Source organism: Onychostruthus taczanowskii, unplaced genomic scaffold, assembly GCF_017590055.1.
Source record: "Onychostruthus taczanowskii isolate IOZ18803 unplaced genomic scaffold, ASM1759005v1 scaffold4, whole genome shotgun sequence".
Classification (NCBI taxonomy): Eukaryota; Metazoa; Chordata; class Aves; order Passeriformes; family Passeridae; genus Onychostruthus; species Onychostruthus taczanowskii.
In genome coordinates, this window is record NW_024501459.1 from 13,198,496 (window position 1) to 13,212,336 (window position 13,841).

Sequence of the window (13,841 nt, forward strand, 5' to 3'; positions counted from 1 at the left end):
TCACATGCGCGCATTCTTATATCACCTTGATCCCTTCCTTTCCTCATCTTTGGTTCTTTCCCTGAACATCTCATAAATCTTAATCCCAAAATGTTCCATTGTCCATTTGACGACGCTAGGCAGTAACACCCACACAGAAAGTTTTGGTTGACTGCTGGGTGTGTCCCCCACCTCCATGGGAATTCAGGCTTCCCTGGGAGAGGCTGGGCATGGGCTCCCTTTGCCCGACCTGGCTCTCCCACCTGCCCAAGTGCCCCTAAACTCCTCTGTGCATGTGGAGAAGAACCTACAATCACCTAACCTAACACACTGCCAAATCAACTGAGATTAAGAAATACTGTTGAGATGCTGCCGGTGCTGCGCATTCAGGCCTGCAACGCCAATCAACAGAAGAGGTTCAAAGCAGGGAGTAAACAGGAGCAGCCCAAAACAGAGCAACTGTAGAACTGCACAGGTGAAAAGCCATACCATAAACCTCCATAAAAATAAACACAATGAATTTCCAAAAGGGAACTTAGGTTCAGAGCTTTTGTATTTTATCTGAGAGACTAAGAACTCTATGTTTGCTGTTTTCCTCTACCACTACATACAATCTTCCTACCTATACCCACTGCCACTGAAGCAGCTCTTCATGTTTCAGACCTTACCACAATGGAGACCATCAACATTTCCAACACGAGTCTACTCCAAAACCTTGCTGAGGCACAGCACCTGGGAAACTCCTGTGGTTGTTTTTCCTGGGAGCTCATCCAGCATAGCTTCTCTTGACCAGACACAACCCTGACTTGCTCTTAAGATATGAAGAGCTCTCAGACTACAATGATTTGGCATGCACCAGTGACATGCATTTGGTGACATCCAAACCAGACTGTCTGGTGTTGTTTATGTACCAACATAGCTGTGCTTGTCGTGCACATGGGATGTGTCATGGGATTGTAAACTGTGATAGGAATCCGGCCTTCTTTACAAGCCTGTCGGTCACTCAGTACGTGCACAGCACTCTGTAAGTAACAAAAATAGAAATGCTGCCTACTGCTGGGTCTCAGAAATATCAGGACGCCCTTGGTAAGGGGGAAGTTTGCCCAGGTGACCTTGAGCACAGTGCCTGTGCTCTGCTGTCGCCTTCCAGGCACAGATCAGGAGCCACTGCCAGAGGAGGTCTCCTGGAGCATCCCAGGGAGCCCTGCATTTTTTAGGGGCACGAGCTCAGGAGGAGCGTCCTGAGGCCGGGAGGTGAGAGAAGGAACAGCCCGCCCACGAGCACGAGGGATTACAGCCAATTTTCCTTCAAACGGCGAGACCCAGGCACACAGCTCTCCCCGGGAACGCTCTCCCTTGGCTCCGGCCTCGCAGCGCGGCGGGAGCTGCCGTCCCGCGATCCCCGCCCTCAGCGCGGTCCGGCCGGGCGGTGCCGAGCAGCGGGGCCGGAGCGGGCCGGCCCCAGCGGCCGGGCGGGAGCGCCGTGCTGCCCGCGCCCGCGGATTGGAGTCCCGGGAGGGCACGGCGGGCGCGGGGCGGAGCGGCCCATCCCGCCGCCGTGCCTGGGGAGGGTCCCCCGGACCGCCACCGCACCCGGGAGACGGTACCGCCCCTCGCAGGCTCCCGGGCAGTCGGGCACGGGTGTTCCCGCGGGAGCGGCGTTCCCTCCGGGGCGGGTGGAGAGGCAGGGCCCCGCGGGGCTCGGGCCGCCGGGCGGCGGAGCCGTCTCCCCCTCCGCGGCGGGAGCGGAGTGCGGCGGCCCGCGGAGGGGGCGGGGAGGATGACTTCATGCCGCCGGAGCGCCGTGAATTTAGGAGCAGCAGCTGCCGCCGCCGGCGGCGGGATGTGGGGGTGAAGTGACAGCGGGAGCTGCCGCCGGCTGAGGGAGGAACAGCGCCGGGCACCCGCCGAGCCCGAGGGCTCTGGGCCGCTACCAGTGAGCCGCTGAGGGAGAGAAGGAGGGAGGGAGGAAGATGCGCTGAGCCGGTCGCTGAAAGGTGAGCGGGAGCTGCCGGGTGCGGGGGCGGGCGGCGAGCGCTGCGGCGCTGCCCGGCTGGAGGAGCGCGGCGCTGCCGCTGCGAGCCCCCCGCCCCGGCCCTGCCCTCTGCCCAGCCCGGGCACCCTCTGGAGCGGGGCTGGGGCTCGTAGCTTCCTCCTCTTCTCCTTTCTTCCCTTCTGCCGTGGTTATCCCAAAAGCGGCAAGGCTGCGCTCTCTGAAGCGCCACAGTGGTGCGTTTTATCTTCCATGGCCAGGATGTGCGGTGGCTCGGTGCCAGCTGCCGCTCGGGCTGCTCTCCGTGCCCGCGCCGGGGCACCGTGTCGGTGGCGTAGCGCAGGACGGGGGCGAGAGCGGGAGGGATGCGACAGGTGCGGAACTGCGCCCCGCGCTGCCCGCGCTCTGCCCGGGCCGATGCGCGTGCCTCAAGTGACGGGGAAGACATCTTAGGGCAGAAGGGCTTCAGGGGAACAGAAGCAAAAAAAAAAAAGATGTAATTTCATGCACATCCCTGGATTTGGAAGTCGCCGAACACAGGAAACTAAAGAGTGTAGAAGTTAGGGAACCGGCCCTTACACCAAAATGGATTCTGTCGTCTTCTATCACGACTTGCGTGGTTTTTTCCCTTTATATGTTTTTATCAAAACAGCATCAAAATTCAAATGCATTTGTTTGTTAATGGAAGAATTAGTGAATTGCTGTTCTATCATGTTACCTGTACAAGCGGAAAAAAACAAGAATGTATGCATATTTAGCTTGGCTGTTAACATTGCACATTGTGGTACATGCATAGGTCTTAACATCAAATGAGTGGTATTTTGGAATTGAGAAGGTAAAAAAATTTGCCTGACCTATTTTTGTGCCTGATACACTGGTGGTTCTTTTTGGGTTGTTTTGGTTTGGTTTTATTTTTTGTTGATTGGTTTGTTTTTATTTTTTAAGTTTGTTCTGGCTTAAAAAAGAAAACTTGCCCTAAAGCAGGTATAGCAATACAGGAGGTGTGCAGAGACAGCTCATTAGAATAGACACTATCTGCGTATGTAATGGTTAATGGCTCTGTGTGGTTTGGAAATGAAAGCAATGACTGTGTCTCTGGGAAGTAAAGAATTGGGAATTAATCTGTTCTTAATGAAAAAGGAAGCAGGATACTGAAAGCTGAAGGTTGTTTTTTTATTCAATGTCTATTTACCTGTAGCTCATCTTCGAGGATCCTGTTACCTAAGGGTTCACAGAAGCTCAGATGGTTTTGGTTGTGGTTGAAGCCTCTGGTCATGGTGCTAGAGTGGCACAAGTAATCCTTAGGGAGGTAACAGGGAGTTGCTTTATTTGTTGTCATTATTTCTGGGAAGATATTTAAATGCAGTCTGTACTGTTGCTGGGTACACAGAAGGCAAGTGACAGCTACAGAGACAGAAAATGTGTATAAAAAAACAATTGAGCTTTCACAAGGCTGAAACAAAGAGTGATGAACTGCAGAGTCAGAAATCAGTCCACCAGACAGATCTTTTCTTCAGGGCACAGTCATTAACTATGATCCTGTATAGGCTTGTTGCTTTAAGTTGTTGTACATGTAATGTATGTATTTCAAACTAGGAGAAAAAACCAACAAAGTTTTGTCAAACTTGTGTCTTTCATCAACCATGCATTTATTTTGTTCCTGTAAAAACTGTGAAGCATTGGTTAGGACATTTCTATTGTTTTTTTCTTTCTAGAATTAAGCATGGCAGACAGTTTCAGAGCTGCAATGTTCTTCTCTAGTTGCATTTGGTTTAAAAAAGAAACCATGTAGCTGGGTTCAGATGCTTCACATATTAGGCCGCCCAATCCATATCAAGTCAGTTTCTTTACCAGAGTGAAGAAATCAACTAATGGCCCCCCAGGCCGTTGGTGCAAGCTAGGGTTAGTATGACTACTCACTAATATTGACACAGTGTTATCACAGCAAATTTAGCTCTTCATGCTTCCTGGCAAACCTAATTTTTCAAGACTCTTTATTCTTAAAAAACTAACTTTTCTTAATATGGTAACAGAGATGAAGCAAGACCAAGAACGCCACTGCAAGCTTGAATTGCTTTTGTTTTTATCTTGTGTACTCTAAAGGCAGGTGGTGTAATGCGCACGTGTCCATAGAAGAAAAAGTATACCTGATTATCAATGCGAGTCTAGTTCCATGGTGTAAGCGGTGTAAATCTACTGCCTACAGATTTCTTTCCCACAACTCTTCTTGCTCCTTCTGTTACTGTAACTTTCCATACTTCTGCCAGCCAAAGGAAAGCATCTTTATTTCGGTTGGTCTGGGGCAACAGCACCAGTGACTGGAAGAACAGCCTAGTTGGCCAGCTGGTTGGTGCCAGACAGACTGGGTAGCAGCTGAGATTTGGTTGTCTTTTTCCTCAGAGGTTCTGCTATTTTGGAATACTTCATCTGGGTTTGTTCTTTAGATATGCAAGAGCTTAATTATCTTTGAGGTTTCTAGGCTGCTGTCAGCCTTTGAACCGGCAGGTTCATTTACCCAGTTTTATTAGTGGGGACCAGATGGGAATGTTTGCAAAAGGCTTGTTTCCTTAGTAGAACAAACTGGAAACCCCAGTGACCTTGAATGCACTTGAAGTTGCAGAGGTTTGATTTCACTTCTGGTCCTTTCCAAGGGCTGAGATGAAACACTTTAGTTGAATATATTTTCTATTATTATGAAAATTTTACAAGTGATGTTACCAAGTGCTGTTTGAACTAACTGAAATAACCATGCCTCAGAGCAAGCAGGTCATTTTTCACTTGTGTTGTTACTAGGCTTTCAGTTGGATTATTTTTTCCAATTTAAGAATTCTATTTAAAAAGGCTTGAGCAGGGTAGGAGGGGACAGATATTACACAATTAACTTAAAACTTTAGCATGTGCAAACAATCAAGGATATTTCAGCATTAGTGATACCATTTTTATTTTGAAGAAATGCATTCACACTTTCAAAATGCATGTCCTTCATGTGCAATAGCTCGTGTTTCTGGGAGAGAAAGAAATTATTTCTGAAAATAAATGCCAGGCACAAACTGAAACTTTGTCTCCTACTATGCAAATGGATTCCTTGTTGGATTAACTGTCAATAGAGGATCTTTATGTGCGTGCTCAGTAAACTGCAAAGGTAGCAATCATTAAAGAGACCTAAGAGTTGTATCCATTTATAGTATATTAGTGGTGGCAACAAGACAGGTATTGATAATCTTATTTTGAATTTGACACATTCAAGTAAGTCAGTGCTTCACAACCTGGATAATGAGCCCCTGAGTTTAATATGAAATATGGAGATGGAAATGCCGAGTTCATGTATGCTTCTTGCAAAAGAAAGCTGGTTGAAGCCTTTCCCTTGAAGGGGACTGCATGTAAACAGCAGCAAAAGTATGGATCTATTTATATGTATTGCTTTCATGATGTGTTGAGAGACTAGCTTTGAGAAAACTTCAATATTGTCTACTCTTAGAAAATTACTTTATTAAGATAACACTATAAAATAAAGGATCTGGTTGTACAAGACCTGTATGTTTCTAGTACATTTCTAGTCTCAAAATATAATGATATAGGAGGAGAAAGTAACACAAAATGAACTCTTATAGGACAGTTGGTGCAAATGTCCCAGCCAAGTGCCAGAACAAAAAATTTCTTTTATTTTTCCTTTAATTCTTATCGTAGAACCAATAAGATATGATAGTGGGTTTTGTCTTCCCTAAAATACTGAAGACACGCTGCATTTCTGAGCTGGTCACATTTCTGTGATTGTAAAGTGATTCCAGGGTATCTCTGCTCTTCTTCCCTGGTCGAACTAAGTATAAAACATGAACTGTGAGGAAGAGCTGCAGTAGAAGAATTTCCATGTCAGCTGGGGTGTGGTTCTCTCTAGCAGAATTTGGGTTTTTTTCTAACCTTATTAAAATGAAATAAAAAATTGGCTGCATTGCTGTTCTTTGGCTTTACAGGACTCATGAGGAATTTAACTTGCCTTTATGGCAACTGCCTGCTCTCTGCACAGTTCTGTATCCTTGTCTGCACTCATGTCCCAATGGTTCATCACATGTTAGAGGCAAATGGGTCTAATGCCAACATACAGTCTTAGTTTCTCTTACTCTGACTGCTTCTTTTTGTCACGTTTTTGTTCTAGCAACTATTCCAAAGGATTCAAAGGTATATTGAAGTTATTTTGGCAGCTGTTAGCTAGCCCATGAAATGTGCTGCAGCTTTAATGAGATCATATAGATCTTAATATATCCATATAATTATATATATTATATAATATGTATATTTGCTAACTATTCACTCATTTGCCTTCTACCTCCTACAGTATTTCCACTTACACATATGGTGAGCACATAACTTTGGTGAAACGATCTCACCACCTGTTGTTTTAAAATAGCACAGATGCTTATTAATGGTCCTTCCATGATGCTGTTTATAGTACATGTGAAACCTCACTTAAAATACTGTGGATCATGTTGGTAAAGGATATTATTACTTCAGCAGCAGCCTTAAATTGATTCCTGTTCAGCATCTTGACTTAGCTTGTCGGTCATTAGCAGGTAGGAGAGAGGTAAACTCCACAGAAGAGTCAAAATTGTGATGCTCATCAAGTGAGCTGTCATTGAATCCTTCACAAGGTGTTCTGTGGAAATGCCTGCTGCCTTTTGGATAACTAGACAACCCCAAGAGCTGCAAAAATCATGAGCATTCAGATTATATACACTAGTAAGTCTTGTGCTCAGCTGAAATGAATTCCTTGAGGCCAAGCTCAACAGCCCTTTCACACTTCACAAAGCAAGGGAAAGGAAATAATTGCAGAACTTTAACCTTTACCAAGACTGTTACCGAATATGTATGTATCTTTCTGCCGTAGGAAAGTAATTTCCAAGCTCACTAAATTAAGTTTAGGTGCATAAATGTTCCATCAATTCCTGTTTTCTTTGTTCAATCTCATGAGTCACTTGGATTCTCAGTTTGAATTTCAAAGAATTTCTAGAGTCCTGCCTAATATTTCTGATCTGCAGCTCTCTACATTTGTCTTGGATTTTTTTATTTTTTGGGATTTTTTTGGTTTTTTTGCTTAACACAGTCAAAGTGGAAGTTAAAAATGTATTTCATCTTTGAAACCACGTATCTGCAGGCAGACCAAGAAAAATTCTGGATGTTAAGGGTCAGTTTGCTAAGATGTAAATGTGAAAGTGCAGTCAGGCTAAACAGACTCAGCTACTTTCAATCTTCCCAAGGTGCCCACTTGAGGCACAGAAAGTTCTTGCTATCTGTATGATGCTAGTGAATTCCAAGACACCACTATTATACACTGAAATAAATATATAACAAAAAAGGAACAAAAGATGTTTCATTCAAGTTTATCAAAACCTCCTCATAACTAGTAGTATGAGTAGCTCTGGATTTTTGTGATGTTTTTAATGAAATTTGAAACCTTGTTTTCCTGTGGTACATGACAGATGGCATTGATTGTTTGAGTTTAGTGTTGCTAATAAGTTAAAGAAATAGTTGCTCATACTAGAATGGTGACTGTCAGATGCCAATTCCAATTCTATAGGATGGGCAAAAACCTCTTCTTGTTCAAGAAAAAAAACTCTGTGGCATATTACAATGTAGCTTTTAAGAATGTAAGTCTGTTATTAAATAAAGATGGCTGGCAAGATTCCAGTAAAGGGTGCTTAGAGAAGTAATGACTAAATTAGGTGGAGTAATCATCTTTTGATAGAGTCTCCCAGTGTTTGGTGCTCAGCATTGATTAGGAGTTCCCTGGGCACAAAGCAATGTTTGCACTATTACGATTAATTGCAGGAGACATCATGTCCTTGCTGCATGTTTGGTTGATCTGATTTCTGTTCACAGGCTCCACAGTGTCCTTTGGCATGATTCAGAGCATGTGGAGTGTAAGGAAAAAGTCTCTTTGTTTTCCCTTAAAATTTGTTGCCGAGTGGTTTAATTGGGCGCCTTTTTAATTGACATGATGTGAGTAATGTTAAACAATTGCTTCCTTTTCAGTTTCTCACGAGTCAAGATTTTCTGTTGCATTTTTTTTCTCCAAAACAGAGTTGTCTTACTATATGCACCCTTTCTGTACATATGGACTCTAGTTCATATTTGATTTATTCTTTGACACTGTTTTTATACTTCCTGACAATTTATTTCTGACGTGCAGGATTTAGAAACTCTATTTAATAGTGCAATAATTTCATATTTATGTCCCTTTTCTTTCCCATTTTTTTCACTATGTATATTTTTTTCCAGTTACTCCTTACATTTCAGTTGGACTGACCTCTTGTGTCCCTGCGAGGTTCCTTTTCTTTGTAGGACCAGTACAAAAATATGTTTCCATGACATTAAGGTACTGGTGCCATTAGCAGGAGACATTAAAAATTGATAGCTGGATATCAAAAATGCATTTTAAATGTAGGAAAGTACAAACTGTAGTGTGTAGCCTTACAGACTAATTCAGTCATAAACCTTTTCTTTGTTTAGTATTACTCTTGTTTTACAGTAGTTGGATGATGGCAGCTTTACTGGGTTGGGCTAATGTTTTTGAGCTCAGGCATGGGAAACAGAAAATAAGTGAATAGGACTTGTTAATGCATATAAGAATTGGAGCATGTGAAAATAATTCAGACTCTAAAAGGCAGGCATAATGTGAAACACTTTATATAAAAAACTCCAAAAACAAACCACACAAAACCAAAAATAGACTACTGCATTTTAAGTAACTGTTATTTGTAAGGTCTCGTGGAGTCAAAGCGTGATAAGAGATGTGAATGGAGTCTGCATAAATATAGAAGCTGTATGACTTGAGAAAGAGACATAACTTATCAAAATGATTACAGCATGCCTTTAGAGCCTAAGGGAACTACAGCTTTTTTGTCAGTGAAATAAGCCCATTTTATCATATACTTGTTTATATACTAAGCTAATAATGTTTACAAACACCAAAGCTTTTTCCAAGCAAAGTATTTGGCCTGAACAGGGAGTTCTCTTAAGTTATTCTGAATAGCTTTAGGTTTTATGGAACACTTTCCCCTCCCTTTTCCTATGAGTTATTTGTCTGCAGAGACTATAGGTGCTGATTTATTGAATGGCAGCTATAATATGATAGTAAGAATTGTATTGATGCTAGTGTCATTCACTCTAAGTGACAATAGGCAGAAATAATGCCACCACTGCTACGTGTCCTTTTAAAGTCTAATTTTTCTGTCTATACCTAATGTGGTACTACTTCACTAGGTCTGGCTGGGGCCATGGCAATATTCTCTTCACATGGTGAAAAACAGGTGCAAAGCCTTCAGTCATCCCCAACTTGTGCACAAAGCATCTCCAGAACAGATAAAGTTTGAATGGGTATTTATAGAAGATGAACACGATAGCCTGCACCCAGAGGAACACAGATACTATATAAGAAATTTAAGCATGTAATATCACTTCCTCGCTGATACTTCAGCATTCATTACATGTTCATGTAACAGCAGGCTTTTAATATTAGCTAATATTGGGGAATGACTTCATTAGCATTTAAGGAAGGAATTGAAAGTGTTTTGCATGGTATAATTCATTAGCTAATTGTCACTCTAGAAGATACTTTTCAGCTGTACACTCTGCACACTTAGGGAATTGCTGTACAGACCAGAGAGCAAGAAGAAACACATTTTTGTTATCCTCCTTTTCTCAGATACTGGAGAAATGTATTATTTATGTGACCCCTTTCATCATGGAAGATCTCAAAATACTTTTCAGCACTTCCATTTTCATTGACAATATTTGGAAATAAGAGATGAAAGCTGTTATTTAAATGTTGTTTTCCCACAGTTGTATAGCCAATAAGGCTGCAGATCAGGGAGTTACTTATGCAAGTCTCTAGAAAAAGGTACTGATTTCTGATGACTGCTGCAGCACGCTGACCCGTGCTGTTTCCTTCCAGGCAGAAAATTCTCTTTCACTTTTGTGCCTCATAGAAGCAATTTTTGAAGACCATTCATCCGTTACAGACTGCTGCTCTGCTTGTTAAGCAGTGTTTCTAGTGGGATAGCACACTATGCAAATATATTTTGTGTAAGTTTTCTAGGTCTTCCAGGTCCACTCTTTGCATTTCTGTTCCTCCATCCCCCTCGAGCTTTCTTGGTTTGGCTAAGTCAGGGACTGGTACTCGTTTTGCAAGTCTCTTTTTCTACTGAATTTTTTTGTGCAAGATTTTTGAGTTTAAAGTTCTGTCTCTCTTGATAGCACCATATTTCTTAACTACTGTCTTGAACATTTATTTGGAGAGTAGCAGTTTACACACCTTAAATAATTGCATATGATTTCTTAAGCCAGCTACAAGGCAGAATAGAAGGAAAACTTTAGCAGTGTTCTGAGGTCAGTGTCCTAATAAATGTCCATCTTCCTGTGGTGGTTTGTTGCTTTAATTTCCTACTGCAGTGGGAGAAAAAAGAAGTGCCAAAAGCATCCTAAGTTTCCTCTGCTTTCCAGACTGTGTAATCTGAACGTTGTGTATTTTTTGAGCCTAAGGCAGCACCTGAGCACTTCATTTATCCAAGCATGTTTCTGGCAAGTGAGCTCTTTTATGCAGCTCCTCTTGAGAGGAACAGTTGCCTGTGTCTCTGTGCTTGGTAATGATTCATTACACTCTCAGGGCTGCTCTTCAGTGTCATCTTTTCATAATTATATTCTTGCATGAATTTTGGTGGCAAGTATGGAGTTTCTGAGTTTGGGTGATTTGGTTTTCGTTGGTTTTTTGGTTTTTTTTTTTTTTTTTGGTTTTTTTTTTTTTTTTTGTATGGCATGGTTATCAGCAGGATTAGAGTGGCACTCTGTTCTGAGATAAACAGTGTCTCTGAATTCTGCTGAGGACTAGGACAGTTTTATGACTGTTAAACTGTTGTCAAGGTTTCTTGTGCATTTTTTACTTATGTCAACTTGTTCTTCTGAACAAGGCAAAACTTGTTCTTGGAATTGTTGTGGGTTAGATGCCATTTCCCAGTAGGTGATTTGACTGTTGTTTAGAAAATAAATTCTCCTTTTAGAAGCCTCTTAGTTTACCTGTCTCTCCTTTGATGTGGCTGCTGTTGAAGCAGGCCAGATTTTTAGCTAATTTGTATGGCTTTTCTCTGTTCAAATTGCTGAAAATAGTGGAAGCTTTCTGTGCATCCTGTGATACCTGTCTTTCAGCTAATGTTGTTTCTGTGACATTCTTCTTGAACATGTACTCATGTCTGCCATTTGTTCTGTTGAAGAAATTTCACCTTCCCATCCCACTTTCTGAAGTATTCCTGCTCTGCTCGTGGAGCAGTAATTTCAGTCAAATGTTCTACTTTAGCTCTATCTTTAAGCATATTTAAAAGCCTTATTCAGGAAAGCAGAAATATTTTGGAGTATCATGGTTTTCATAGTAACAGGTGTAGATACTTTCAGTAGTTTTACTTTCTACATGTGGGGCTTTTTGTGAATGATGTGAAAATCCATGATAAGTCATAATTTAGCACTTTAAGTTTCTGGATTATCCCTATATAGTGCTAATTTATAACATAATTAACATTCTGATAACCATGGCCAAAATACTAGACTTTAATTTTGTCACCAACACTCCTCTATTGTAAGATATCCTTTTGTAAGTAAGGATATAGCTGTGGACAGGTTGGAAAATTGTTAATAGGAGTTAAATGTCGCCAGAAGAATGGGAGGGTGGATCTAATGTACGTCCTTCTGGATAAGTCAGAAACATAAAATCTAAAAACGTAATTTTGTACACGTAGTAATGTTGATGTGTCAGTTTTTTGTCCAGTGGCTGACTTTTTCTCTCTTCTTCCATATGAAGTGCCATCTCTGTGGAACAATTGTGAGCCCAATGTGAGTGAAGGAGTAGTTCCTTTTTTGAAGATCAGTAATAACAAAATTTGAGTAATCCAAAGTAAAGGTAGCCATGATCTCTGCTCTGACCTTTTCCTCTCCTTTTTTTCTTTCCTGCATGTGTATGTGTTCCTACATGTGTATTTGGGTATTAATTAGGTTCTTTTATCTTACAGTTTGGGCATAAGCACCTCTTATAAGCTAAGGAGCAAAGGCTTGTATTGGGTTTTCATAAGGGTTTCTACTATTCTCTCTAACTAGCCAACTCACTGAAAGCCAAAATCTTATATTTGGCTTGAAGACTGTTTATATCTAACCTAGCTGATATATCACTAAAGGGAAAAGTATTCAGAGAAGCATGAAAATATACAGTAGGATTAAACAGCAAAGCATAAGGGTTTATTCCATACAGGAGCAGCCTTTGAAAGCTTAAAAGCAAGCTAAAGAAAAGCTATACAGGCATTAATTGTGGGAAGTTAATGTAAAATGGGAATCAGAAAAGATGGTTTTTCAAATCCTTTCAGCTACTGAAAGCATTGAATCAGGCTCTTAGGTTTACAAGTGATCAAGTATAGAGATAGAAAAGAAGCCTATTAGGGATAAAGTAAATTCGTTGAAGTGCCTGTTACATACCTGCTCACAATCAGCTCTGTAAAAAGAGTCTCTTCTGTCCTACCTTGAGGATAGTTTTAGACACATTTGACCAAAATTGTTGGTTATTTAAGGTGGAATGAATGATATCTGAGAGTGAGCCAGCACTAAAGTCAGTATCCATGTGGTTCTATAAATAAAGAAGTTTACATGCAAGGCCTTGCTGAATGCTGGCTTGTCTGTTAACTGAAAGTGCTAACTCTTACCAGTTTAATTCAAGTTTTATTCCTTCAAGCGCTTGATTGTTCAAAACCTAACCAAAGCAGAACACCTGCTACTTCCTTTTTGTATTTCTCCTTCCCTATTTACTGATTGCTTCCAGAGCTTCACATCAAACTTGATGAAAACATAATTCTTACTTTTGCAGTTATTTGCTTGATTTCACTTGGGAAATCTGCACACAACTATATCTGACAATAGCCAGTTATTCCCGAAGGATCCTTTATCATCCTCTGAAAATCCTTTTGCCTCTGAACACAAGAGGAATAAACAAAGACTGGAATAAGCTCTGAAGTACCAACTGAGTGCCTCACCATGTGCACATGGGTGATCCACAGCATACTTACTTGGACTGTGCACACATGCATGTCCTTTCCATGGAAACTGGAATGAGGGTGCAGAGAATGGGAATGCCTAGGTTCCATCCTGACATTTAATCATGGCAAATCTGCAAAGTAATTGTGAAACATGCAACTTTATTGTTTGGTCCTACTGACTTATGTTTTGCTGCTTTTTCTATGCACAGACCTTTTTTTCTTTGAAATTTCTTATAATTTTTGAAATGACAAAAGCCAGTCTGCTACTTGCACTGAGTACTAATTCAAACCTTTCATTTACTGGAGCAGATTTAGTAGGATCTATCAGAAAGTGTGGTTTAGCCCTAGTTTTCTGATGAAAATACCTGTTTTGGCATAGTAGTTTCTATCTCCATAATTGCTTGGAAGAGGATGTACTTGATGCTTTCCCATCTATCTGAAGTGGAATAAAAAGTACATAGCTGCAGTTACAAGACTTACCTCAACATGCAAACTTTCTGCCAGGTGCTTTGAGGAGGCTGAAGTGTCTTTTTGAAAAAACACTTTTTTTCACCTAATAACTAATAATATTGACTCCTTCCTCAAGCTTCCTAGGAGAAGACATTGGTAAGAGAGTTTTTATATTCAAGGGAGATTTTTCTACAAGTCTTTTATGATGTCCACTTATTTCTATGGAACTTCTGTGGTATTCGTCTCATCTTCAGATGGCATCTGTGACCAGTTTTCTAGTCTTTTTCTCTTACTATGTGTATATATGCTACCAAAAAGAGTGGAATTCATTTGTCCCACATTGTTGGATAAACTTGATT

At 41.4% G+C, this 13,841-nt stretch overlaps 1 protein-coding gene across 2 annotated transcripts in view; it reads left to right on the top strand.

Annotated features, from left to right (window-relative positions):
- The first annotated feature begins 1,119 nt into the window (after positions 1-1,119).
- The window catches only part of PKIA (cAMP-dependent protein kinase inhibitor alpha), a 44,417-nt gene continuing 31,695 nt past the window's right edge, over positions 1,120-13,841 (top strand). The window contains exon 1 of one of the 2 annotated variants that reach the window (XM_041412681.1): positions 1,120-1,233. The gene's annotated coding sequence lies outside the window, so the exon portion shown is untranslated. Of the gene's footprint in view, positions 1,234-1,825; positions 1,977-13,841 lie in introns of those variants that run through there. The other variant, XM_041412680.1, reaches the window with a different exon arrangement.